Below are 24,411 nucleotides of genomic sequence, written 5' to 3' on the forward strand. Positions count from 1 at the left end.
TGCCAGGAACAGCACCAGGCGTACCTAAAAATGAGGTGCCATCCTGGTGAAGCTACAACACAGGACTACATGCATGCTAAACAGCAGAAGCAACATGCTATCGACAGAGCTAAGCGATTCCACAACCAACGGATCAGATCAAAGCTCTGCAGTCCTGCCACATCCAGTCGTGAATGGTGGTGGACAATTAAACAACTAACGGGAGGAGGAGGCTCTGCAAACATCCCCATCCTCAATGATGGCGGAGTCCAGCACGTGAGTGCAAAAGACAAGCCTGAAGCATTTGCAACCATCTTCAGCCAGAAGTGCTGAGTGGATGATTCATCTCGGCCTCCTCCCAATATCCCCACCATCACGGAAGCAGGTCTTCAGCCAATTCGATTCACTCCACGTGATCTGAAGAAACGGCTGAATGCACTGGATACAGCAAAGGCTATGGGCGCCGACAACATCTCGGCTGTCGTGCTGAAGATTTGTGCTCCAGAACTAGCCGCGCCTCTAGCCAAACTGTTCCAGTGCAGCTACAACACTGGCATCAATCCAACAATGTGGAAAATTGCCCAGGTATGTCCTGTCCACAATAAGCAGGACAAATCCAATCAGGCCAAATACGCTCCATCAGTCGACTCTCAATCACCAGCAAAGTGATGGAAGGTGTCGACGACAGTGCTATCAAGAGGCACTTACTTACCAATAACCTGCTCACCGATGCTCAGTTTGGGTTCCGCCAGGACAACTCGGCTCCAGACCTCATTTCAGCCGTGGTTCAAACATGGACAAAAGAGCTGAATTCCAGAGGTGAGGTGAGAGTGACTGCCTTTCATATCAAGGCAGCATTTCACCGAGTGTGGCACCAAGGAGCCCGACTAAATTGAAGTCAATGGGAATCAGGGGAAATCTATCCACTGGCTAGAGTCATACCTAGCAAAAAGGAAGATGGTAGTGGTTGTTGGAGGCCAATCATCTCAGCCGCAGGGCATTGCTGCAGGAGTTCCTCAAGGCAGTGTCCTCGGTTCAAACAACTTCAGCTGCTTCATCAATGACCTTCCTTCCATCATAAGGTAAGAAATGGGGATGTTCGCTGATGATTGCGCAGTGTTCAGTTCCATTCGCAACCCTCAAATAATGAGGCAGCCCGAGCCCGCATGCAGCCAGACCTGGACAATAACCAGGCTTGGGCTGATAAGTAGCAAGCAGCATTCCCACCAGGCAAGTTCGAGACAATGACCATCTCCAACAAGAGAGAATCTAATCACCTCTCCTTGACATTCAACGGCATTACCATGGCTGAATCCCCCACCATCAAAATCCTGGGGGTCACCGTTGAACAGAAACTTAACTGCACCAGCCGCATAAATATTGTGGCAACAAGAGCAGGTCAGAGGCTGTGAATTCTGCGGCGAGTGACTCACCAAAGCCTTTCCACCATCTCCAAGGCGCAAGTCAGGAGTGTGATGGAATACTGTCCACTTGCCTGGATGAGTATAGCTCCAACAACACTCAAGAAGCTCGACACCATCCAGGACAAAGCAGCCCGCTTGAATGGCACTCCATTCACTACCTTAAACATTCACTCCCTCCACGACCAGCGCACCGTGGCTGCAGTGTGTACCATCTATAAGATGCAATGTAGCAGTGCTATTCGATAAGGTTTCTTCGACAGCACCACCAAAACCCGCGACCTCTACCACGTAGAAGGACAAGAGCAGCAGGCCCATGGGAACAACACAACCTGAACATTCCCCTCCAAGTCACACATCATCCTCACTTGGAAATATATCGCCGTTCCTTCATCATCACTTGGTCGCAATCCTGGAACTCCCTATCAAACAGCACTGTTGGAGAACCTTCAGCACACGGACTTCAGCGGTTCAGGAAGGTGGCTCACCACCACCTTCTCAAGGGCAATTAAGGATGGGCAATAAATGCTGGCATTGTCAGCGACACCTACATCCCATGAAATCATAGATTTGGGAGAAAGGTTGCAGCAAGGAAGGAGACCCTTCGGCTCAATGCAACAGCAATCCAGCTGGTCCCACTTTCCCATCCGATCGCCGTCGTCCGGAAATTCTTTTCCTTTGAAGTAATTATCCAGTTCCCTTTTGAAGCCCGAGATTGAATCTGCCTCCACCACCCCCTCGGGCAGTGCATTCCAGGTTCGAACCATTCGCTGTTTGAAAAAGTTTTTCCTCATGTCACCTTTGGCTCTTTTGCCAATCACCTGAAATCGATATCCTCTGGTTCTTGACACTTCAGCCAATGGGAAAAGTTTCTCCCCATCTATTCTGTCTGGACCCATCATGATCTTGAATACCTCTATAAATTCTCCTCGCAACCGTCTCTGTTCCAAGGAGAACAATCCCAGCTTCTCCAGTCTATCCACGTAACTAAAGTAGGTCATCCCTTTAATAATTTTAGTAAATCTCTTCTGCACCCTCTCTAAGGCCTTCACATCTTTACTAAAGTGCCGTGCCCAGAACTGGACACAATACTCCGGTTGTGGCCGAACCAGTGTTTTATTAAGTTTCATAATGTCTTCCATACTTTTGTACTCTATGCCTCCATTTATAAAGCCCAGGATTCCGGATGCTTTTTAATTGCTTTCTCAACCTGCTCTGCCACCTTCAACCAGCTGTGCACATAAACCCCCATATCTATCTGTTCCTGTACCTCTTTTAGAGTTATGCCCTCTAGTTTATATTGCCTCTACTCGTTCTTCCGACACGAAATGGATCAGTACGCATTTTTCTGCGTTAAATTTAATCTGCCTCTTGTCCGCTATGCCACCAGCCTGTCTATAACCTCTTGCAGAGTATTACTCTCCTCCACACTGTTGACTACCCTTCCAAATTTTGTGTCATCTGCAAATTTTGAAGTTGTGCCCTGTACACCCAAGTCCAAATCATTAATATATATCAAGAAAAGCAGTGGTCCCAGCATTGACCCCTGGGGAACACCACTGTACAACTCCCTCCATTCCACAAAACATCCGCTCTCCATTACTGTCTGTTTCCTGTCCCTGAGCTAATTCTGTATCCATGTTTCTACTGCCCCCTTTAATCCATGGGCCACAAACTTACTGATAAGTCTAAAGTGCGGCACTTTATCAAACGCCTTTTGAAAGTCCATATACACTGCATCAACTGCATTGCTTTCATCTACCCTCTGTGTTAACTCATCTTAATATTCCAACAGGTCAGTTAAACACGATTGGCCTTTAACAAAGACGTGCTGGCTTTTCCTAATCAATCCACACTCGTCCAAGTGACTGTTAATTATGTCCCTGATTATAGTTTCTGAACGTTTCCCCACCACTGAGTTTACCTGACTGGCCTCTTGTTGCTGGGTTCACCCTTGCACTCTTTTTTGAAGAAGGGTGTAACATTTGCAATTCTCCAGTCCTCTGCACCACCCCGGTATCTTTGGATGTTTGGAAGATTATGGCCAGTACCTCCACAATTTCCCCTCTTACTTCCCTCAGCAACCGAGGATGCATCCCATCCGGATCGGGTGACTGATCGACTTCAAGTGCAGCTGGCCTTTCAAGTACCCGTTCTTTATCAATGTTTAACCCATTCAGTATCTCAACTATATCTTCCTATGCTGAGACTCTGGCAGCAACTTCACTCTTGGTAAAGACAGATGCAAGGTATTCTCTTTGCACCTCGTATTTCCCCTTTCAGTTCTCCTCTCAACTTTCTGTATTCTGCCTGGTGAATGAATAAAAAAAAAGTTAGGATTTCCGTCAGCCTGAAACAGAAAGTTATTGGTTGATTAATGGCGATTTGAACAACTATTCGTCTTTTTGCAGAGTTTAATCAGCATTGCGAAATTAATACAGTAAACTATTTTGTCGAAGTTAATTCCCTGAACGGGAAAGGGACCCGTCTCCCACACTGAGAGCCTGTGCAGACGGCAGCTATCTTCTGAGGGTTTCCAAAAACAACGTATGCGACAGAGTTTCTGTAGTGCAGTGGTTATCACGTTCACCGAACACGCAAAAAGTCCCCCGTTCAAAACCATGCAGCAACATTTTTGGGCCACCCCCTCTGCCTCCTTGAGTCGATCTCATTTGTGCTCCCGAATCAGAGTGCTGTTCTTACTACCCGTTCACATAAGAACATAAGAAATGGGAGCAGGAGTAGGCCAATCGGCCCTTCGAGCCTGCTCCGCCATTTAATAAGATCACGGCTGATCTAATCCTAACCTCAAATCTGAATTCATGTCCAATTTCTTGCCCGCTCCCCGTAACCCCTAATTCCCTTTACTTCTAGGAAACTGTCTATTTCTGCTTTGAATTTATTCAATTATGTCGCTTCCAAAGCTTCCTGGGGCAGCAAATTCCACAGACCTACTACCCTCTGAGTGAAGAAGTTTCCCCTCATCTCAGTTTTGAAGGAGCAGCCCCTTATTCTAAGATTATGCCCCCTAGTTCTAGTTTCACCCATCCTTGGGAACATCCTTACTGCATCCACCCGATCAAGCCCCTTCACAATCTTATATGTTTCAATAAGATCGCCTCTCATTCTTCTGAACTCCAATGAGTAGAGTCCCAATCTACTCAACCTCTCCTCATATGTCCGCCCCCTCATCCCCGGGATTAACCGAGTGAACCTTCTTTGTCCTGCCTCGAGAGCAAGTATGTCTTTTCTTAAGTATGGAGACCAAAACTGTATGCAGTATTCCAGGTGCGGTCTCACCAATACCTTATATAACTGCAGCAATACCTCCCTGTTTTTATATTCTATCCCTCTCGCAACAAACGCCAACATTCCGTTGGCCTTCTTGATCACCTGCTGCACCTGCATACCAACTTTTTGATTTTCTTGCTCTCGGACCCCCAGATCCCTTTGTACTGCAGTACTGTCCAGTCTCTTGCCATCAAGATAATAACTTGCTCTCTGGTTTTTCCTGCCAAAGTGTATAACCTCACATTTTCCAATATTGTATTGCATCTGCCAAATCTCCGCCTCCTCGCCCAGCCTATCTGTATCCCCTTGTAGGTTTTTATGTCCTCCTCACTCCCGACTTTCCCTCCCATCTTTGTATCATCTGCAGACTTTGATATGTTACAATCGGTCCCCTCCTCCAAATCGTTAATATAGATTGTAAAGAGTTGAGACCCAGCACCGAACACTGCGGAACACGACTGGCCACTGGTTGTTCGTCCGAGAACGAACCATTTATCCCAACTCTCTGCTTCCTGTTCGATTACCAATCCTCCACCCATGCCAGAATATTACCCCCAATCCAGTGATTCTTTATCTTGAGCAATAATCTTTTATGTGGCACCTTGTCGAATGCCTTCTGGAAGTCCAAATACACCACGTCCACTGGTTCCCCTTTATCCACCCTGTACCTTATGTCCTCAAAGAACTCAAGCAAATTTGTCAGACATGACTTCCCCTTCGTAAAGCCATGCTGACTTTGTCCTATTAAATTATGTTGATCCAAATGTTCTGCTACTGTCTCCTTAATAATAGATTCAAAAATTTTACCAAAAACAGACGTTTAATGTTTACATGCCTGTTGAAGGCTTTGGGATTGCATTTTATGTTGGCGGCCAGTCTATTCTCATACCCTGTCTTTGCCCCTCTTATTTCCCCTTTCAGTTCCCCTCTCAAATTTATTTGTTCTGCCTGGTGAATGAAGAAAAAAAAAGTTAGGATTTCCGTCAGCCTGAAACAGAAAGTTATTCGTTGATTAATGGCGATTTGAACAACTATTCATCTTTTTTCAGAGTTTAATGAGTATTGCGAAATTAATACAGTTAACTATTTTGTAGAAGTTAATTCCCTGAACGGGAAAGGGACCCGTCTCCCACACTGAGAGCATTTGCAGACGGCAGCTATCTTCTGAGGGTTTCCTAAAACCAACGACGCAGCAGAGTTTCTGTAGTGTGGTGGTTATCACGTTCGCTTAACACGCGAAAAGTTCCTGGTTCGAAACCGGAACGAAACATTTTTGGGCCACCCCCTCTGCCTCCATGAAACGATTTCCTTCATGGTCGCGAATCAGAGTCGGGTTCTTATTGCTCGTTTAATGTTTACATGCGTGTGGAAGACTTTTGAATTCCCTTCAATGTTGGTCGCCAGTCTATTCTCAAACCCTCTCTTTGCCCCTCTTATTTCTCCTTTCAGTTCCCCTCTCAACTTTCGATATTCTGCTGGTGAATGAATAAAAAATAGTTAGGATTTCCGTCAGCCTGAAACAGAAAGTTATTAGTTGATTAATGGCGATTTGAACAACGATTCGTCTTTTTTCAGAGTTTAATGAGAATTGAGAAATTAATACAGTAAACTATTTTGCAGAAGTTAATTCCCTGAACGGGAAAGGGACCCGTCTCCCACACTGAGAGCATGTGCAGACGGCAGATTTCTTCTGAGGGTTTCCTATAATAATACATGTAGCAGAGTTTCTGTAGTGTAGTTGTTATCACATTCGTCTAACACGCGAAAGGTCCCCGGTTCAAAACCGGGCAGAAACATTTTTGTGCTGCCTCCATGAATCGATCTCCTTTGTGGTCCCGAATCAGAGTCGGGTTCTTACTACCAGTTTAATATTTACATGCCTGTGGAAGACTTTTGGATTGCCTTTTATGTTGGCCGCCAGTCTATTCTCATACCCTCTCTTTGCCCCTCTTATTTCCACTTTCAGTTCCCCTCTGAACTTTCTGTATTCTGCCTGGTGAATAAATTAAAAAAGTTAGTTTTTCCGTCAGCTTGAAACAGAAAGTTATTAGTTGACTTTATTGCGAAATGAATACAGTAAACTATTTTGTAGAAGTTAATTCCCTGAACGGGAAAGGGACCCATCTCCCACATGAGAGCATTTGCAGTCGGCAGCTATCTTCTGAGGGTTTCCTATAAGCAACGTGTACAGCAGAGTTTCTGTAGTGTAGTGGTTATCACGTTCGCCTAACACGCGAAAGGTCTCCGGTTCGAAACCGGGCAGTAACATTTTGAAAAAGTTACCCACTAAAAATCAATACGTCTGAAAAAAGCAAGAATTCGGTCTGTGGTGAAATGTGAATAAAATAGCACACCTAACTGAACCGATATATTTTCCATTCTCTGTATAGCTCAATACACATTCAAACACTACACATATACAGACAGTGTCTCGCCCTCATTCACGTTTCATGCCCCGACTGTGCAGGAAGCCCCTCTCAAAGCTGCACATTGCGATTGTATTCAGTTGATTTGTGAGAGGTCATTAAAGGATCCTGCAGCGCTGCCTCGGTTTATAAATGCAGTTATAAACAGCATTGCAGCCGCGGCAACAAACAGATCAGTTTTTCGATGTTCGATGTTCCCCAGCTCCGGCATTGAGTGAGGCCACGAGAGCAACAACATTCAGGCCGCCTGTCCAGCCCCGCTCTCTCCAATCACAGGTTGCTGGCGGGAAGCTGCAATTGCCGCTTCAGGCAGCGCATTACTGCCCATCCCTGGGAAAAAAGATAACACCGAAGCTTTGACAACACATCGCAGGCATCGTCTGTCCCGCAGTTGTTGCTCCGCTGCGAAGACAGAACTTGCCAGCTGTTTCAAAATTTACAACCGGAACACTGGATCCTCAGATCACTATCCGTTTTAAAAGTTTGTTGCTCTACCTACTGAGCTATGCAGGCTCGCAATTTGTTAAGTTCCTATCGTACTTATTCAATGTCGGACTCTGAATTATCCATCGTGGACGTCGAAATTGGGTGAGGGTCCCTGTTATAAAATTGTCAGCAACGTGTTGAGGAGAATCCTTGTTTCTGTTGAACATGATGTAAGAAACATGGACAGTGAACTCGTGAGTTTAGAATTCTCGTGTTTGTGCCAAATAAGAACATAAGAACATAAGAAATAGGAGCAGGAGTAGGCCAATCGACCCCTCGAGCCTGTTCCGTCATTCAATAAGATCATGGCTGATCTGATCCTAACCTCAAATCTAAGTTCATGTCCAATTTCCTGCCCGCTCCCCGGAACCCCGAATTCCCTTTACTTCTAGGAAACTATCTATTTCTGTTTTAAATTTATTTAATGATGTAGCTATTATTTAACAATGTCTTGTCATTCGTTAGCAGCAATTAAAATAACACTTTACCCATTTGCTCAAAATCTAAACTTGTCCCACACGGGAGTTGGAAAAGGCCTCTCGACCTTTCAGCGTATTAACATCTGTAAGCTGAATAATTTCACCCGTTACACAGTGACACCAGGTAGGATATTTCCCATCCAGATTTTCCCCAAACGAAACTTCCAACTGATGAATATCCGCTGAACGAAAAGAAGAATTGTATGTTTAGTTCTTTAGATTGAAACTTCTCGTACCGGCCCCTTTGCCATATCAGCTGCCGCTAATCGCTCCCTCTCCCCCAATAAACAAGTAAATTCACACCTACTGTTGCAAGACGGGAGGCCAGAGGAACCCAAGTGCTCACATGGGAACACTAAGAAGTAGATGCGTTATGGAACATACCAGTTGTACCTTCAACTCAAAATGTTCGATTGTTCCAGATGAGGCTCAAACTCACAACCTGGGCATTTCTGGTGTTCATAAAAGTACCGCACGCTGAGCGCTTGCGCCACAAGAGCAGCGCACAATCGGTCCGATCAGTGCTCCCGTCAAACAGCTTCATTTTCCGTCTCTGAATTATCGCTTTGTGATCTTTCTCCGATTTCTCCAAGAAGCGTCCAATCAAGATGCGCTTCGATAAATATCCGCAGTGAACTTTAAAAGCCCTGGAATCTGAAACAAAACCCCAGAAGATAAGAACTTTTATTGATCTTATTATTAACTAAAGGACAACTTTTGATGGTGCTTTAAGGAGGATTTGGATAAAGTGTGAAATGAAACTGAGAAACTCTCTCTGAGCTGTCGTTGATTGAAGAGATGGGCATTATTTCATTTGAAAACCTCGGCTCGGAACTTTCTGATGGAGAATTGTGACAGAAGATTGTGGTTCGTGGCAGTTGCCGGGGTGATCGAGAGCAGAGGGAGAAAAGTCAAAGTCACAGCTGTGACAGCTCAAGTGCTCTACTTATCTGTAATATTTAAAAACGTAATGTTCAGTACAGGGCAAACCGATTTGGTATCGGTTATCAAAAATACTAAACGGATACGGGTTCAAAGGCGGATTTGTGAAGAGGGAGCGGATTTAACCGCCAGACCGAAATCATTCCACATGAATCTGAAGCGTCTTGAGAAAAACGGCAGCGCGAACTGTTATGTTCGTGTCATCACTTCAAAGACCCTCCAATTACCGACAGTATCTTTGAACGAGTTGTGCAGCAAAACCGTGAGTGAAGCCGCTTTGCATTCGTCAAACGTGTTGGTGACGATATTGGGTTTGATAAGAGTCGATTTCAATTATTTGAAATCTCACCATGCCTCTTGACCCGAAAATCGACGAGAAAATCGGGTTTTTCCTGTAGGTCGTGAATTGAAGGGAAAGGCGCATCAAACAGATCAGGGAAATGAAGAGCAGAAAATGTGGATGAAATTTGCACGAGTGAAAATCCCTGTTTTTCGGAAGACTCTGTCCCCAGTGATCGAGAGGATTGCTATTTCGAGCTGTTATTCACCAGCCTTAACTTCAGTAATTTCCTGTTTGCTGACAATGAGATGTGACGGAATGAACAGGTCTAACGAGCCGGTCTGTAACACAGGACAATGATTCAGTGCAGCTCGTTACCCAGTCACTGGGCTCCGTTATAGCCGCTCCTGTCAGTCACACACAAAGATAAATTGTAAATCGGAAACAGAAAGAGTTAATGTATAACACTTAATATCAACCACGAGTTTTTCCCTCTTTCCGGCTTTTAAAACAATCTGTTTCACAGTTTGTCAAACCCAAAACAGCCTCTGGTATTTGCTCATCGAGAATTTCAGTGGAAATTGGGACCGTCACTTAGTATCGGAACAAATATACCCGCTGAGGTTTCGGGGTTGTTACTGGTTTATTTATATCAGTGAGTGGCTGATTTTAAACTAGATGAGGGTCTAAAGCTGAGTTAAGAGCTTGGGATAGACAAGAGATTCTACAATATATCAAGTTAAATTACACTGATTCCACCAACACTGTACATCACTTCCCTTAAACATTGTTACCTGTGACTGTAAAAAACTGGTGTGGGTGGAAATGGGAAATAACTGAAAAAACCTTCACTGTATCAAACTTATTATTATTATTATACAATGTACAGCCTATCCCATAAAAAAATTTCAATGTAAAACCAGTCGCCAGTCCCAGACCCGCTGTGCCCGTGATGTGATTTGCATCCGATTCTGACTGACTGAGTATCAGACGCGCTCCCGTCCACAGTAAACGGATGGGGCCAGATCCATAAGAGAAAAATGAGGACCGACCTCCGCATAACCTGTCTTCATAATTTAACCATTTTAGCCCCGGTATCATTCTGGTGATTCTGCGCTGCACCCCCTCCAAGTCCAATATTTCCTTCCTGAGATGTGGTGCCCAGAACTGAATGCAGTACTTTAAATGGGGTCTCAGCAGGGATTTCTATCTGAAACATACTTCCCACCTTTGTATACCAGCTTCCTTGAGATAAAGACCAACATCCCATGAGACATTTAAATTAATTTTTCTCCCATTCCACTGGCTTTTACCGATTCCTGTACTTGGACCCCTAAATCTCTCTGCTCCTCCACAGTTCCTAACTTCTCACCATTCAGAAAATATTCTGATCTGCCTTGCTTCAGTCCAACGTCAATGAACTCACACTTTTCCATATTGAAAGTTTGAACAGACTGGGGCTCTTCTGTATAGAAAAGAGAAGGCTGAGGGGTGACCTGATACAGGACTTTAAGATTATCCAAGGGTTTGATAGGTTGGACGTAGATAAGGTGTTTGCATTTGTGGAGGTGGGGACTCCAAATCATTGAGGCAATGAATATAAGGTAGTCACTATTTAATTCAACATGTCATTCAAGAGGAACACGTTTACCCAGAGAGAAGTTAGAATATGCAATTCGCTACCACAAGGAGTAGTTTCGGCGAATAGCATGGATTCGTTTACAGCGAAGCTAGAAAAACAAATGGAGGAGAAAGGAATATTAGGGTTTGCTCATCGGGTTAAATTAAATGGGGATGGCGGAGGCTTTTTTGCAGCATAAACACCGGCATTGTCTCGCTGGGCTGAATTGCCTGTTTCCGTGATGTACATTCTATATAATTCGATGTCAGCTCCATCTGCCACAGTTTTGCCAACTCACTGAATTTATCAATTTCCCTTGGCAACTTTATGCTTCCATCCACACGACTCACTGTGACACCTATCTTGGTGTCAGCGACACACGTGGATTTACGGCTCTCTGTTCCTTGGTCTAAGTCATTTATATACCGGGACTCTATCTCCCACCTTCTATCCAACTCCCTACCCATTTCATTAGGTTGCCTTAAATTCTACGCACTGTCATTGTCGTTAACAGTCTCTTATATGGTACCTTATCGAATACCTCTGGAAGTCAATATCATATAACAACCATGGAAACTCCATTATATACCACGTTAGTTACATCTTCATAAAGTTCAACTAGTTTTGTTCGACTTGACTTACCCTTTACAAATCCATGCTGGCTCTCTCTGATCAATTCATGTTTATCCAAGTGCTCAATCTCTCTTTCCCTAATAACGGATACTGGCAACTTCCCCACAACGGATGTCAGACTAATGGGTCTATAATTTCGAACATCATCTCTGCTCCCCATCCCAAATAATGGAGTGACATTGAAATTGTTTCCATCAAAGGAACAATTCCTGAATCAAGAGAGTTTGAACGATCATGACTGAAGCATGTACAATTTCCTCACCGAGTCCTCTCATTCCCCTGGGATGGTAACCATCAGGTCCTGGAGATTTGTCTATCTTTAATCTAATTATTTTCTCCATTGCCATTATTTTACATATACTGAATCCCCTTGATTTATTTACAGTTTTCCTCATATCTTTGATATGTTAGCCTCATTTATTTCTGTGAAGAACGAAGCAAAGTCAATATTTAGCAACTCTACATTTCATGATTTTCAACTACAATATCACCTCCATCTGTCTTTAAGCGGCCCACATTACTCCCAGCCTCCCTTCTTTCACTTAATATACTGGTAAAAATCTTGACTGTTGTCTTCATTTTCCCTAATAGGTTTTTCTCCTTTTCCCTCTTTGGACCTCTTCCGGTTTTTTATTTTCAGCACCAAAATAAACAATACTTTGCTGTAAAGTTCGTCTCAATAGTTCTTCACTTTCAGAGCGAGAATTGTCCAAACCGGCAATTTATTTAATGTAACAAACATAAGTACACATACTTATCCGTATATCAACGCATTGATGGACACACAAAGATAAACAAAACGAGATATGCAGGCAGCATCGGGATGCACAGGTGAACGGACAAGCGAAACAGACAAAGATGAAACGGTCTGAACCCCAAACAGACAGTGACGTATCGCTGATAGATATTAGTGAGAGGAGGTGGTGCGGAGCTGGCATGAATGGGCGCTGTGGCTTAGTTGGTTAAAGCATCTGTCTTGTAAACAGGAGATCCTGGGTTCAACTCCCAGCAGTGCCTTGTGTAACTAATTATTTTTACCTAATTTGTGGAATTAAACGACAAAATGGCACTTTGGAATTGGTGTTTGTTCAGGTTTGAGGAGGAAACTGATATCAGATTGACTCTTCTAAAACGCCCTTTCATTGTACAGTCAGACCTCTCATAGAATGTGTCTGCAACGGGTTAACTTAAAGACACGTTCTCGTTTCTGGGCTTGTTGAGGTCAGGGTATAATTCACAATTTGAGGTTCAAACCCGGAAGTAGTCCTAATTTGGACCTGGACTTGTGATCTTGACCTGCGGTGAAAATCTTTGCAAAGAGGAAAATGAAGTCCGCAGATCACTCCACCTGAATCTCCAGACCCCGATGAAATATATCCCAGGCTGTTAACAGAAGCAAGGGAGGAAATAACGGAGGCTATGACCATAATTGTCCAATCCTCCCTGGTTACAGGTGATATGCCGAAGGATTGGAGGACTGCTAAAGTTGTACTGTTGTATAAAAAGGGAGAAAAGGATAGATCAAGTAATAACAGGCCAGTCAGCCTAATCTCGGTCAGGCTGAAGGTGTTCTATTAAATCTACTCTGCACTTCCTCCACGGCCAATACAGGGAGGAGGAGACTCTTGACTGACAAGCCTCAGCTCTATCAGGAGAGGGAGACTGACCCACGCTTTCTCTTGCTTCTGGGATGTGCCACTTTTGAAAAACAAGGTGAATTTCTCTATATCTTTAAACGCTCTGTCTCACTGCACATGATTTAAAGTGTATTGTGGGACGCTGTGAGTGTCTCTGTACCTGTAAACTCTCTGACTCACTGCACGGATGTTTAATGTGTACTGTAGGATAGTATGTAAGTATCTCTGTATCTTTAAACTCTCTGTTTCACTGCAAAGCATTGACAGTGTATTGTAGGATGGTGTGTGTGTCTTTATACCTTTAAACTCTCTGTTTCACTGCACAACATTGACAGTGTATTGTAGGATGGTGTGAATGGGATGAGGGTCTGTGGGGCGAAGTGTAGCCGATTGGGAGCAGCGCCCGTTTGCGGGATGAGTATTGCACGCTTGATTTTCTCTCTCCCTTCTATCTTTCTTCCTCTCTTTCTTTCTTTCACCTCCCTCTCTCCCATTCTTTCTTTCACTCTCTTTTCATTCCTCTTATTTCGTTCTTTGTCTTTCTGCCCCAGCACCTTTGTCTGTATCCTGTTTTTGTTCTCTCATGTGTCTCTGTTGGATGATCCAAAATTCAGACCCGCCGCTTCTTCCAGCTTTTCCTTCCTTCCACAATCATGGTCTATTTCATTGAGACTTTCCTGCGGCCTTGCCCACTCTAACATTCACTTTCACATTCTTACGCCTTTAAGTTTGCTCTCCATCGAACGCTGTTTCTCGGGGGCACATGGCCCGTTCGCACCAATGTTCATTTGTGCCTTGAAACCAGTCGATACATTTCGATCTGCTCCAGAGACAAGCTCTAAGAAAGCAGGGCTGGCATTCGGAAGGACAGCGCATACTTTTCCGTGAAATTTCCATGGGGTATCTTGTGATACGGGGGATGTTAACTGAAGAACTGGATTTTGTTTCCATGGTCGTTGGCGCTTTTCACCGAGCAGTTGATGTGCGGGAGAGACGGGCGGAGCGACATAGCTGCGAATGACGAGTGAAATGTGCATTTTAGGCAATCTGGGCGGTGCAGGAAAGTCGGAAATGTTCCGCTTGATCTTAAAAGGTCTGTGGAAATATCCGATTGAAAAGGAATGAGGAGAAATTAGAAGAGCGGCAATGGTGAAAAAGTGTCGATTACAGGAGATCGGCCGTGAGCGAAAGGTCCTTTGAAAGTTCGGCGCGGAGGGGATTTTGTTCGGAAACGACAGAATTTAAGCGCGTGGAGCTCCACTGTTTCGAGTTTTTCACCATTTCGAAAGTACTCTGATTTATCCTTTCAGGTCCAAAGTGGATGACCTCACACTTGACGAAATTCATATCGATTTGCCACAATTTTACCCATTCATTTATTATATTAATGCCTCTCTGTAATTTTATGCTTTCATCTGCACTGCTTACAATGCTGCCCATCTTGGTGTCATCGGCAAACTTGGATATGTGGCTTTCTATCCCGTCATCTAATATCCGCCTGAATTGGGAAAAATCCAAATTCAGTTTCAATCTCCTCATCATCTTGAGACATTTTATTTGCTTCATGTGTATTGCGCCGACGAAACTTCGGCATTCAGTCCACTGGAGCTCAAACATCCTCTGGACAGAATTCAGTTCTCCCAACAGCAAAACTGAAAAGATGTGAGAAGCCAATTGGTGACTTTTCACTAAAAGGAGTAACACATGCGGGCTCATCCGGGATTTGAACCCGGGACCTCTCGCATATCATTCAAAGAAACTCCCTAAGCGAGAATCATACCCCTAGACCAACGAGCCCCTGTTAGTTTAGGTGTGCAGCCAGTGTAAATGTTGGTTGCGTCTCACAGCCGATCGACCATCCTTTCAGACCTCTTCGATCCATTCAATCTCGTTTTCGATTCGGGAGGACAGCAATATCAAGTTGTACACGAACTATTCCCAGTCACCAATATTAGTCTCCCTTTACCAAATTGCTTTCGAGTGCACGACTTGAGTTATCAAGTAAGACGTTTCAGAATTAGTTGCTCTTAAACTGCATTGCTTGTGAGGATACTCAGAGTCGTGTCGATTTATGGCACGCTCTGTTCCCTTTGCATTGCAACCAACACATAGAATTGAATCATAGAAAGCTTACAGCAAGGAAAGAGGCCATTCGCGCCATCGAGTCCGTGCGAGATCTCTGCAAGAGCAATCCAGCTCGAACCACTTCCCCGAAGCCCTCCATTTTTTTTTCCTTTCAAGTACTTATCCAGCTCCCCTTTGAAGGCCATGATTGAATCGGCCTCCATCACACCCTCGGGCAGTGCATTCGAGATCCGAACCTCTCGCTGTGTAAAAAAGTTTTTCCTCATGTCACCTTTGGTTATTTTGCCAATCAGCTTAAATCTATGTCCTCTGGTTCTTGACCCTTCCGCCAATGGTAACAGTTTCTCTCCATCTTCCATGCCGAGATCCTTCATGATTTTGAATACCTCTATCAAATGTCTACAAAACCGTCTCTGTTCCAAGGAGAACAACCTCAGATTCTCCGGTCTATCCACGTAAGTGAAGTCCCTCATCCCTGGAATTATGATCGTATTTATTTTCTGCACCCTCTCCAAGGCCTTCACATCTTTCCTGAAGTGCGGTTTCCCGAACCCCACACAAAATTTCAGTTGTGTTCGAAGCAGTGTGTTATAAAGTTTCATCCTGATTTCTATACTTTTGTACTCTATACATCTATTTATAAAGCCCAGGATCCCGTATGCTTTTTAACCGCTTTCTCAACCTGCCCTGCCACATTCAACGATTTGTACACATAAACCCCTCTTTGTTCCTCTACCGCTTTTACATTTGTGTCCTGGAGTTTATTTTGCCTCTCCTCGTTTTTCCGACCGAAATGTAACACTTCGCATTTTTTTTGCGTTAAATTTCATCTGTCCCGTCTCCGCCCATGCCACCAGCCTGTCCATATCCTTTGAAGTCCATCACTATCCTTATCATTGTTTACTACTCTTCCAAGTTTTGTTTCATCTGCAAATTTTGAAATTGTGCTCTGTGCACTCAAGTCCAAGTCATTAATATATATCAAGAAAAGCAGTGGTCCCAGCACTGATCCCTGGGGAACGCCACTGGACACCTCTCGCCAGTTCGAAAAACAACAGTTCACCAGTAATCTGTTTCCTGCTGTTCGTCAATTCTGCATTTATGTTGTTCCTGCCCCGTTTATTCCATGGGCCGCAATCTTGATGAGAAGCCTACCATGCGGCACTTTAGCAAACACCTTTTGAAAGTCCATATACACCACATCAACTAAATTGCCCTCATCTATCCTCTCTGTTACCTGATCCAAAAACTCTAACAGGTCAGTTAACCACGATTTGCCTTTAACAAATCTGTGCTGCCTTTCCCTAATCAATCCACCCTCGTCCAAGTGGCTGTTAATTCTGTCCCGGGTTATCGTTTCTAAACGTTTCCCCACCACTGAGGTTAAACTGACTGGCCGATAGTTGCTGGGTTTATCCGTACACCCTTTTTTGGACAAGGGTGTAACCTTTGCAATTCTCCAGTCCTCTGGCACCACCCACATATCGAGGGATGTTGATAGTTTATGGCCAGTACCTCTGCAATTTGCACCCTTACTTCCCTCAGCAACCTAGCATGCATCCCATCCGGACGTGGTGGCTTATCTACTTTAAGTACAGCCAGCCGTTCAAGTGCCTCTTCTTTATCAATTTTTAGACCATCCAGTATCTCAACGATAACTTCCTTTGCTGAGACTCTGTCTTCTTGGTAAAGATAGATGCAAAGTACTCATTTGGTACCAAGGCCATCCCCTCTGCCTCCATGAGTAGATCTCCTTTATCGTGCCGAATCGGCCTCACCCCTCCTCTGACTACCCGCTTCCAGTTTGCATGCCTGTCGAAGTCTTTTGGATTCCCTTTTATGTTGGCCGTCAGTCTATAGTCATATTTCTCTTTGCCTCTCATTCCCTTTTTCACTTCCCCTCTGAACTCCCAAAATTCGGCCTGGTGAATTGACGCATAAAAAAGTAAGCATTTCTTTCAGCCGGAAACAGAAAGTTACTGGTTGATCAATGGCGATTTGAACAAGTATTCGTCTTTTTTACAGAGTTGAATGAGTTTTGCGAAATTAATAGTGAACGAATACAGTAAAGTTGAATTCCTGATCGGGAACCGCCTCAGACAGCGCATTACTGCCCATCCCTGGGAAACAAGATACTATCGAAACTTTGACAACACATCTCAGGTCCCCCTACAAAGTCACAGCTTGCCAGCTGTTCCGAAATTTGGAGCCTGGACAGGGAGTTAAACGCTGGACCTTCAGCTCACTGCCCACTTTAAAAGTCTGACACTCTACTGACTGAGCGACCCAGGGTCGATACTGCATAAGCTCCCATCGGACATATTCATGGGAGATCTCTGAATTATCCCTGCAGCCGTCGAACGAGGGTGAGGTCCGTTTGATAAAATTCTCAGCAACGTGTTGAGGAGAATCCTTGTTCCTGTTGAACAAAATGTAAGAAACATGGACAGTGAACTCGTGAGTTTACAATGCTTCTTGTTTGTGTCAAATCTCTTGTCATTCGTTAGCAGCAATTAAAATAGCACTTTACCCACCGGCTCAAAAGCTGAACTTGTCCCACACGGGAGCTGGAAAAGGCCTCTCGACCTTTCAGCGTATTAACATCTGTAAGCTGAATAATTTCACCCGTTACCCAGTGAAACCAGGCAGCATATTTCTCTTCCAAATTTTCCCAACACGAAACTTCCAACCGATGAATATCGGCTTAAAGAAAAGAAGAATTGTTTGTTTGGTTCTTTAGATTTAAAGATCTTGTACCGGCCCCTTTGCCACATGAGCTGCCGCTAAAAGCCCACTTTCCCCCTTTGAACAAGTAAACTGGCACCTGCTATTGAAAGACGGTAGGCCAGAGGAACCCAAGTGCCCACATGGGAAAACTAAGAAGTAGATTGTTGACCTCCGTACGTTTGTCCCACACGGGCGTATTGTAAAAAGGACTGGTTGTTAACAAGATGCGTTATGGAACATAACAGTTGTACCTTGAACTCCGGTCAAAATGTTCGGAGTAAAAGGTTTGATTGTCTGAAACGACGCTCGAACTCACAACCTGGTCATTTCTGGAGCCCATACTGCTATAAATAAGTAACGCACGCTTAACAATTGTGCAACACGAGAGCAGCGAACAACCGACAGCATCAGCGCTCCTGCCAAACAGCTTTAATTGCGGTCTCTCAATTATCACTTCGAGATCTTTCTCAAAAAGAACCCTCCAATCAAGATGCGCTTCGTTAAATAACAATTCCTAAATCAAGAGAGTTTTGATCGATCATGACTAAAGCATGTACAATTTCCTCACCTGTTCCTTTTCATCCCCTGGGATGGTAACAATCAGGTCCTGGAGATTTGTCTATCTTTAGCCTAATTATTTTCTCCATTGCCATTATTTTACTGATACGAAACTCCTTGATTTATTAACAGTTTTCCTCGTGTCTCTGGTATGTTAGCCTCATCCATTTCTGTGACGACCAATGCAAAGTAAAAATTTCGCAACTCTGCCATTTCCTGATTTTCAATTACGATATCACCTCCATCTGTCTTTAAGCGCCCACATTAGTCCAAGCCTCCCTTCTTTCTCTGAATACACTTGTAAAAACCTTGAGAGTTGTCCTCATTTTCCCTCACAACTTTTTCTCCTTTTCCCTTTTTGCTCCTCTGAGGATTTTTTAGTTTCAGCACCACAATAAACAACACTTCGCTGTAAAGTTCGGCTCAGTCGTTCTCCAATGTCAGAGCGAGAATTGTCTGAAGCCCTAATTTATTTAATGTAACAAATACAATCACACGTCACCATCCGTGTATCAACGCACTGATGGATACACAAAGATAAACACAGCGAGAAATGCAGGCAGTATCGGGATGCACAGGGAAACGGACAAGCGAAATGGACAGAGATAAAACAGCCTGAACCCCCAAAAGTGAAGTGTCGCTGATAGATATTAGTGAGAGGAGGTGGGGGCAAAGTATCCGCAATTGGCGCTGTGGCTTAGCTGGTTAAAGCATCTGTCTAGTAAACAGAAGATTCTGGGTTCAACTTCCAGCAGTGCCTTGTGCAGCTTAGTATTTTACCGAATTTGTGGAATAAAGCGACAAAATAACAATGTGGTGTTCGTATTTGTTAAGGTTTCAGGAGGAAACGGATAACAGAATGACTGTTCAAAAACGCCCTTTCATTCGACAGACAGACCTCTCAGAGAATGTGTCTGTAACACGTTAATTTAAGGACACGTTCTTGTTTCTGGGCTCGTTGGGGTCGGTGTATAATTCACGATTTGAGGTTCAAAGCCGGAATTCGTCCAAATTTGGACCTCGACTTGTGATCTTGACCTGCGGTACAAACGTTTGCAAATAGGAAAAAGAAGTCCTCAAATCGCCCCAACTGAATCTCCAGGCCCAGATAAAATATATCCAAGGATGTTAACAGAAGCAAGGAAGGAAATAGCGGAGGCTCTGACCATTATTTTCCAATCCACCCTGGCAAAAGTGATAGTGCTGGAGTATTTGACGATTGCTAACGTTGTATCATTGTTTAAAAAGGGAGAAAGGGATAGATCGAGTAAATACAGGCCAGTCACCATAAACTCGATGGTGGGTAAATTATCGAGCACAATTCTGAGGGAAGGTATAAATCGTCATTTAAAAAGGCACGGATTAATCAAGGACAGTCAGTGTGGATTTGTTAAGGGAAGGTCGTTTGAATTGAATTATTTGAGGAGGTATCAAGGAGGATCGATGAGGGTAGCGCGATTGATGTAGTCAACATGGATTTTAGCGAGGCTTTTGACAAAGTCCTACATGGCAGATTGGTCAAAAATGTAAAAGCCCATTGGATCCAAGGGACATTGGCAAGTTGAATCCAAAATTGGCTGAGTAGCAGGAAGCAAGCGGTTGTGGTCGACGGGTGCTTTTGTGACTGGAAGGCTGTTTCGAGTGGGGTTCCATGCGGCTTCCTACCAGGTCCCTGCTTTTCATGGTGCAGATTATTGATTTGGACTTAAATGTAGGGGGCTTGGTTAAGAAATTTGAAGATGATACAAAAATTGTTCCTGTGGTTGAGAGTGAGGAGGAAAGCTGTAGACTGCAGGAAGATATCCATAGAGCGGACAGGTGGATAGAAAAGTGGCAAATGCAATTCAATCTGAAGAAGTGTGAGTTAGTTGGGGGGGGGGGGCAAAAAGGCAACGGAGTACACAACAAATATTGTAATTAATTTGCCATTTACACGCCCATTCTGCAAATTTACTAATGTCTTCCTTTATTTTTCTCATTTTTCCTTTGTATAAATTACAGCTCGCAATTAAGTGTCATTCCTAAATTTTGAAATTGTACTTCCGATTCCCGTGTCCAAATCATGAATGTAAATTTTGAACAACAGTGGTCCCAGCACCGATAAAGTGTGAACAACAGTGGTCCCAGCACTGATAAATTGTGAACAACAGTGGTCCCAGAACCGATAAATTGTGAACAACAGTGGTCCCAGCACCGATAAATTGTGAACAGTGGTCCAAGCACCGATAAATTGTGAACAGCAGTGGTCCCAGCGCCGACAAAATGTGAACAACTGTGGTCCCAGGAATTTTGATCTTGAACTGCAGTTGAAACTTTTGCATAAAAGGAAATAACGTCCCCAAATCGTCCCACGTGAATCTCAAACGCTTTGGGAAGAAGTTCAATGGAAACAAACAGGACTTTAAAGGCACCTCAACGACCTGAACTTTCGTTGAATCAATTTTGTTAGACATTACATTCGACCGTGAAATCGTTCTTGACTTTCATCTCACTGAAGCAGAGTGTGGCCGCTTTGTATCTGTGAGCATGTCGGCGGCGTGTTGAGCTTTGATATTGATCGCTTCCAATTTGTAAAATTCATCAATCGTCAGGGAAAAGAAACCGAGAATCGAATTGATGAAGTGAAGTGATTGGTGATCCAAGCAGATCTGGAAAATGCGCAGTGCAATCGGTCAGGAGTTCCAAATCCACCCTCCAGCCACTCGGCAATCATATTAACTGAGCTTTACTCTGGCCCAGTGTCACCGCACTGAAATCGAGTATTTGTGCGGCATGTTTTTCTTTATAGTTGCTGGTTTAAGAGTGAAGGCCGGTTTGTTGGATTTTCACTCCTGCAAGTTTCAACCATTCATTTTTTACTGACTGCAGACAGTTGTTATATTGGTCGCTGCAAACTCAAAGTTTAGCCCAGTGAATTATTGGTTTAGCAGGTGACCTCTTCACCTGTTCTCGGCGGTGTTATCGGTTAGCGTGAAAGTTTGATTGTTCGAGCCCTTATTTTATTTTTCCTCAGGATTCATCGCCTCAAAGTTCCAGGGTTTCAACGCATGTTTTGGAAGCAAGAAAATGTACCGGAATCATTGCCAGCTGAGCAGGGCTGATATTCTACCATTTACCCTGCGGTCGGGAATCAGGCACATGAATCATATAAAGGAATGGAACATTGGCTTCACGGTAATTACAATTCTCCTTGACAGACAAGCCCCCGAAAGGCCCGAAGGGAGGCTGCACGAGCTGCAGGAGAGCTGGTTCGCTGTGACATGGAGATTTCTGTAGTGAGCGAGACCAGACTGTTTCTATCTTCAGAGAATAAATGTCACACCGTTTATTTTGGAAAAGCAAAACGGTGGGGATTTTTGTCACAGCCCGATGACTTTCGTGTTGTATCAGAAGTTCCTTGTTACGTTAGTTTTATCTTGATCGCAGAACCGGTGAGGGCGTTCCTGTGATGAACAGCGACAATTGCCAGTTAATTATAAATTTAACAACGACTGCATTGAGTTTTTAATCCCATTCTTAAGATGCAGTCTATTAAATGAAGAAATTTCATCACATCAAAGCACAAAAATCTTATTAAAGTTTTGACTGTGTCTCGGTCGCCCCGTCAGTATCTCCTCCAGTCTCAAATAAAAAGTTATCGGTTGATTAATGATGATTAAAACAGTCATTCAGGTATGAACAGGGTTCATATCTTCATGTAATTAATTTAATAAATTCATAAATCTTGCTAAAGTTGATGTCCTGACCGACAATCGAACCACGCGGCGGTGGGAGCACTGAATTTTAACCACCAGTTCATCAGGGAGCTCCCAAGATTGCGCACGAGACAAAGTGGAACTGATTACATTTATTTTTCTTTCACTATTCCGTGATTCATTCAGCTCTGTGTTTAATCTCAGGCCTCTTATCTCTCCCTTCTTTTCAGCTTCTGACTGCGGATATTCTTGTCGTCAAATATGAATAATATAGAATATCTCACAGCCCCGGTATATTTACATTTTCTCTGTACAGTTCCGAACAAAATCAAACTGTACGCAGATACCGACAGTGTCTCTCCCTCACTCCCCACAGGAGCAGCAGGAAATGCCACTTTAAACTGCGAGTTGCTTCAAACGATTCACGATGGACCTGCTTTTCCTTGCAGTTTTCCCAGGAGCTGCATTGATTCGGTGCGTGAATTTTGGAAATGGAAACATTTACACCGCTAGCTTGTGGGAGTATTTTACCTCACTTTCCATTTCATGTACATGCCGACTTGCACTTGGTGCTTTCATTGCCTGAACATCACCTTCTGTCGCGATAGTAGTTTGAACAGAAAATGGCATTTTGTGCGAGCAGCTTGTCTGGCCCCAAAATGACTTGAATTACAACAGTGGCAAGTAGGAAAGGCTGCGTTGCTCTGCTTGTTCACAGCAAAGAATTTTCAGCGTTTCCTTGGGGTTTAGTGTTTAGGATTCAGCGCTTTCATCACCACGGCAAAGGTTCGATTGTCGGTCTCAACATCCGCATATTATACACTCTACCATAAGTGTACTGTACTCAAATTGTTGATTTTTCACTGTGAGGGCGAAGAGACATAAATGTGTGGACATTAGTTACGAATTCATCAGCTGGGTTGCAGTTTTGCTTCTCCTACAGTCGCAGTCTTTCCATCTTTACCCTTCTTTGCTGGTTTTGCAGGTTCCATCATCTCAGGCTGTTCAAGGAAGCCTGAGAAATCCATCAGGAGAAAACACAGAGAGTCAAGAAACAGAGACAGGGAGAGATTGAAGTATGGAAACAAATAGTATAAATGTCAAGTTCGGAGAACGAGCAGAATTTAGGATGGAGCTTGATAGAGATTCCTTCACGTGTCTTGCAATTTTGCAAGAGATCATTGGGCTCCGAGTTAAAAGCGTCGTTGGCGATGGAGCACCTCTCTGAGGGAGCGAACAAGGTCCGTTCGTTCCATTTCATACGTATTTGATTATTGAAGAAACTTTAAAAATGAACGCTGCGAACAGGATTCGAACCTGTGTAGGGAAACCCCATTGGATTTCAAGTTCAACGCCTTAACCACTCGGCCATCGCAGCTGCAAAAATACATAATGCACGGCTGTAAATCAGAATGCGTAGGGTTATCACACGAGATCTGTGACACTTTGTTCTCTCAGACAGGTTTCCAACTGGAAACTTCGAGCGCGTGAATGTGCTGACTTTGCGTCTCAGTGATAGAATTCTCATTTATCACGTGGGAAACCGGGGTTCGAATTCAGGATTATTTTCATTCTCCATTCATAAGATCGCGTGAATTGTGCGACATTCGCCCTCAGCTTCAATCTGCGCACCATTTTGAGACATTTACCTTTCTCCACGTGTGTTGCGTCGAAGCTGGGTTGGAAAATCACATTGCAAGTCCGACGCCTTAATCATTGGGTCATCGCAGCTGCAAGCGACAAATCCGACACGGCTGCAGAAGAGAATGAATAAGGTTATGACAGGAGAACTCTGAGACTGTATATTCTTTTAGACAGGTTTCGAACTGAGCGCATGCCGCCGGCTGCTGTGCGGACTTTGATATTTCAGTGATAAAATTCTTGCTTTCTGCGCGGGAGGCCCGGGTTCGATCACCGCTCAATAGAGGAGCATTTTCATTCTCCATTCATGAGGTTACGTGAATTGGGATATGTTTACATTCACCTTCAATTTGAACACCATCTTGAGACATTTTCCTTTCTCCATGTGTGTTGTCGTCGACAGAACCTCTGTATTCTGTCCTCCATGCACTGGAATTAAGACAATCCTGCCGACTACACCGCTGACAAGACGTGAGAAGCCAATTAGTGATTTTGAACTAAAAATGGTAA

At 43.9% G+C, this 24,411-nt stretch overlaps 6 non-coding genes across 6 annotated transcripts; 4 read left to right on the forward strand and 2 right to left on the reverse strand.

The window, feature by feature from the left end:
* Positions 1-6,414: 6,414 nt before the first annotated feature.
* Positions 6,415-6,487, forward strand: trnav-aac (transfer RNA valine (anticodon AAC)). Its single transcript has one exon. It is a non-coding gene; the product is annotated as a tRNA-Val (tRNA).
* Positions 6,488-6,886: 399 nt separating this feature from the next.
* trnav-aac (transfer RNA valine (anticodon AAC)) lies at positions 6,887-6,959 on the forward strand. The gene has a single exon. It is a non-coding gene; the product is annotated as a tRNA-Val (tRNA).
* A 5,542-nt stretch (positions 6,960-12,501) lies between these two features.
* trnat-ugu (transfer RNA threonine (anticodon UGU)) lies at positions 12,502-12,575 on the forward strand. The gene has a single exon. It is a non-coding gene; the product is annotated as a tRNA-Thr (tRNA).
* Positions 12,576-14,903: 2,328 nt separating this feature from the next.
* trnap-agg (transfer RNA proline (anticodon AGG)) lies at positions 14,904-14,992 on the reverse strand. Its single transcript is given in 2 exon segments — positions 14,904-14,939; positions 14,957-14,992. It is a non-coding gene; the product is annotated as a tRNA-Pro (tRNA).
* A 4,259-nt stretch (positions 14,993-19,251) lies between these two features.
* On the forward strand, positions 19,252-19,325 carry trnat-agu (transfer RNA threonine (anticodon AGU)). Its single transcript has one exon. It is a non-coding gene; the product is annotated as a tRNA-Thr (tRNA).
* A 4,231-nt stretch (positions 19,326-23,556) lies between these two features.
* Positions 23,557-23,638, reverse strand: trnas-uga (transfer RNA serine (anticodon UGA)). Its single transcript has one exon. It is a non-coding gene; the product is annotated as a tRNA-Ser (tRNA).
* Positions 23,639-24,411: the final 773 nt, after the last annotated feature.

The sequence above is a fragment of the Heptranchias perlo genome, unplaced genomic scaffold (genome assembly GCF_035084215.1).
Source record: "Heptranchias perlo isolate sHepPer1 unplaced genomic scaffold, sHepPer1.hap1 HAP1_SCAFFOLD_73, whole genome shotgun sequence".
In the NCBI taxonomy this organism is placed as follows: domain Eukaryota; kingdom Metazoa; phylum Chordata; class Chondrichthyes; order Hexanchiformes; family Hexanchidae; genus Heptranchias; species Heptranchias perlo.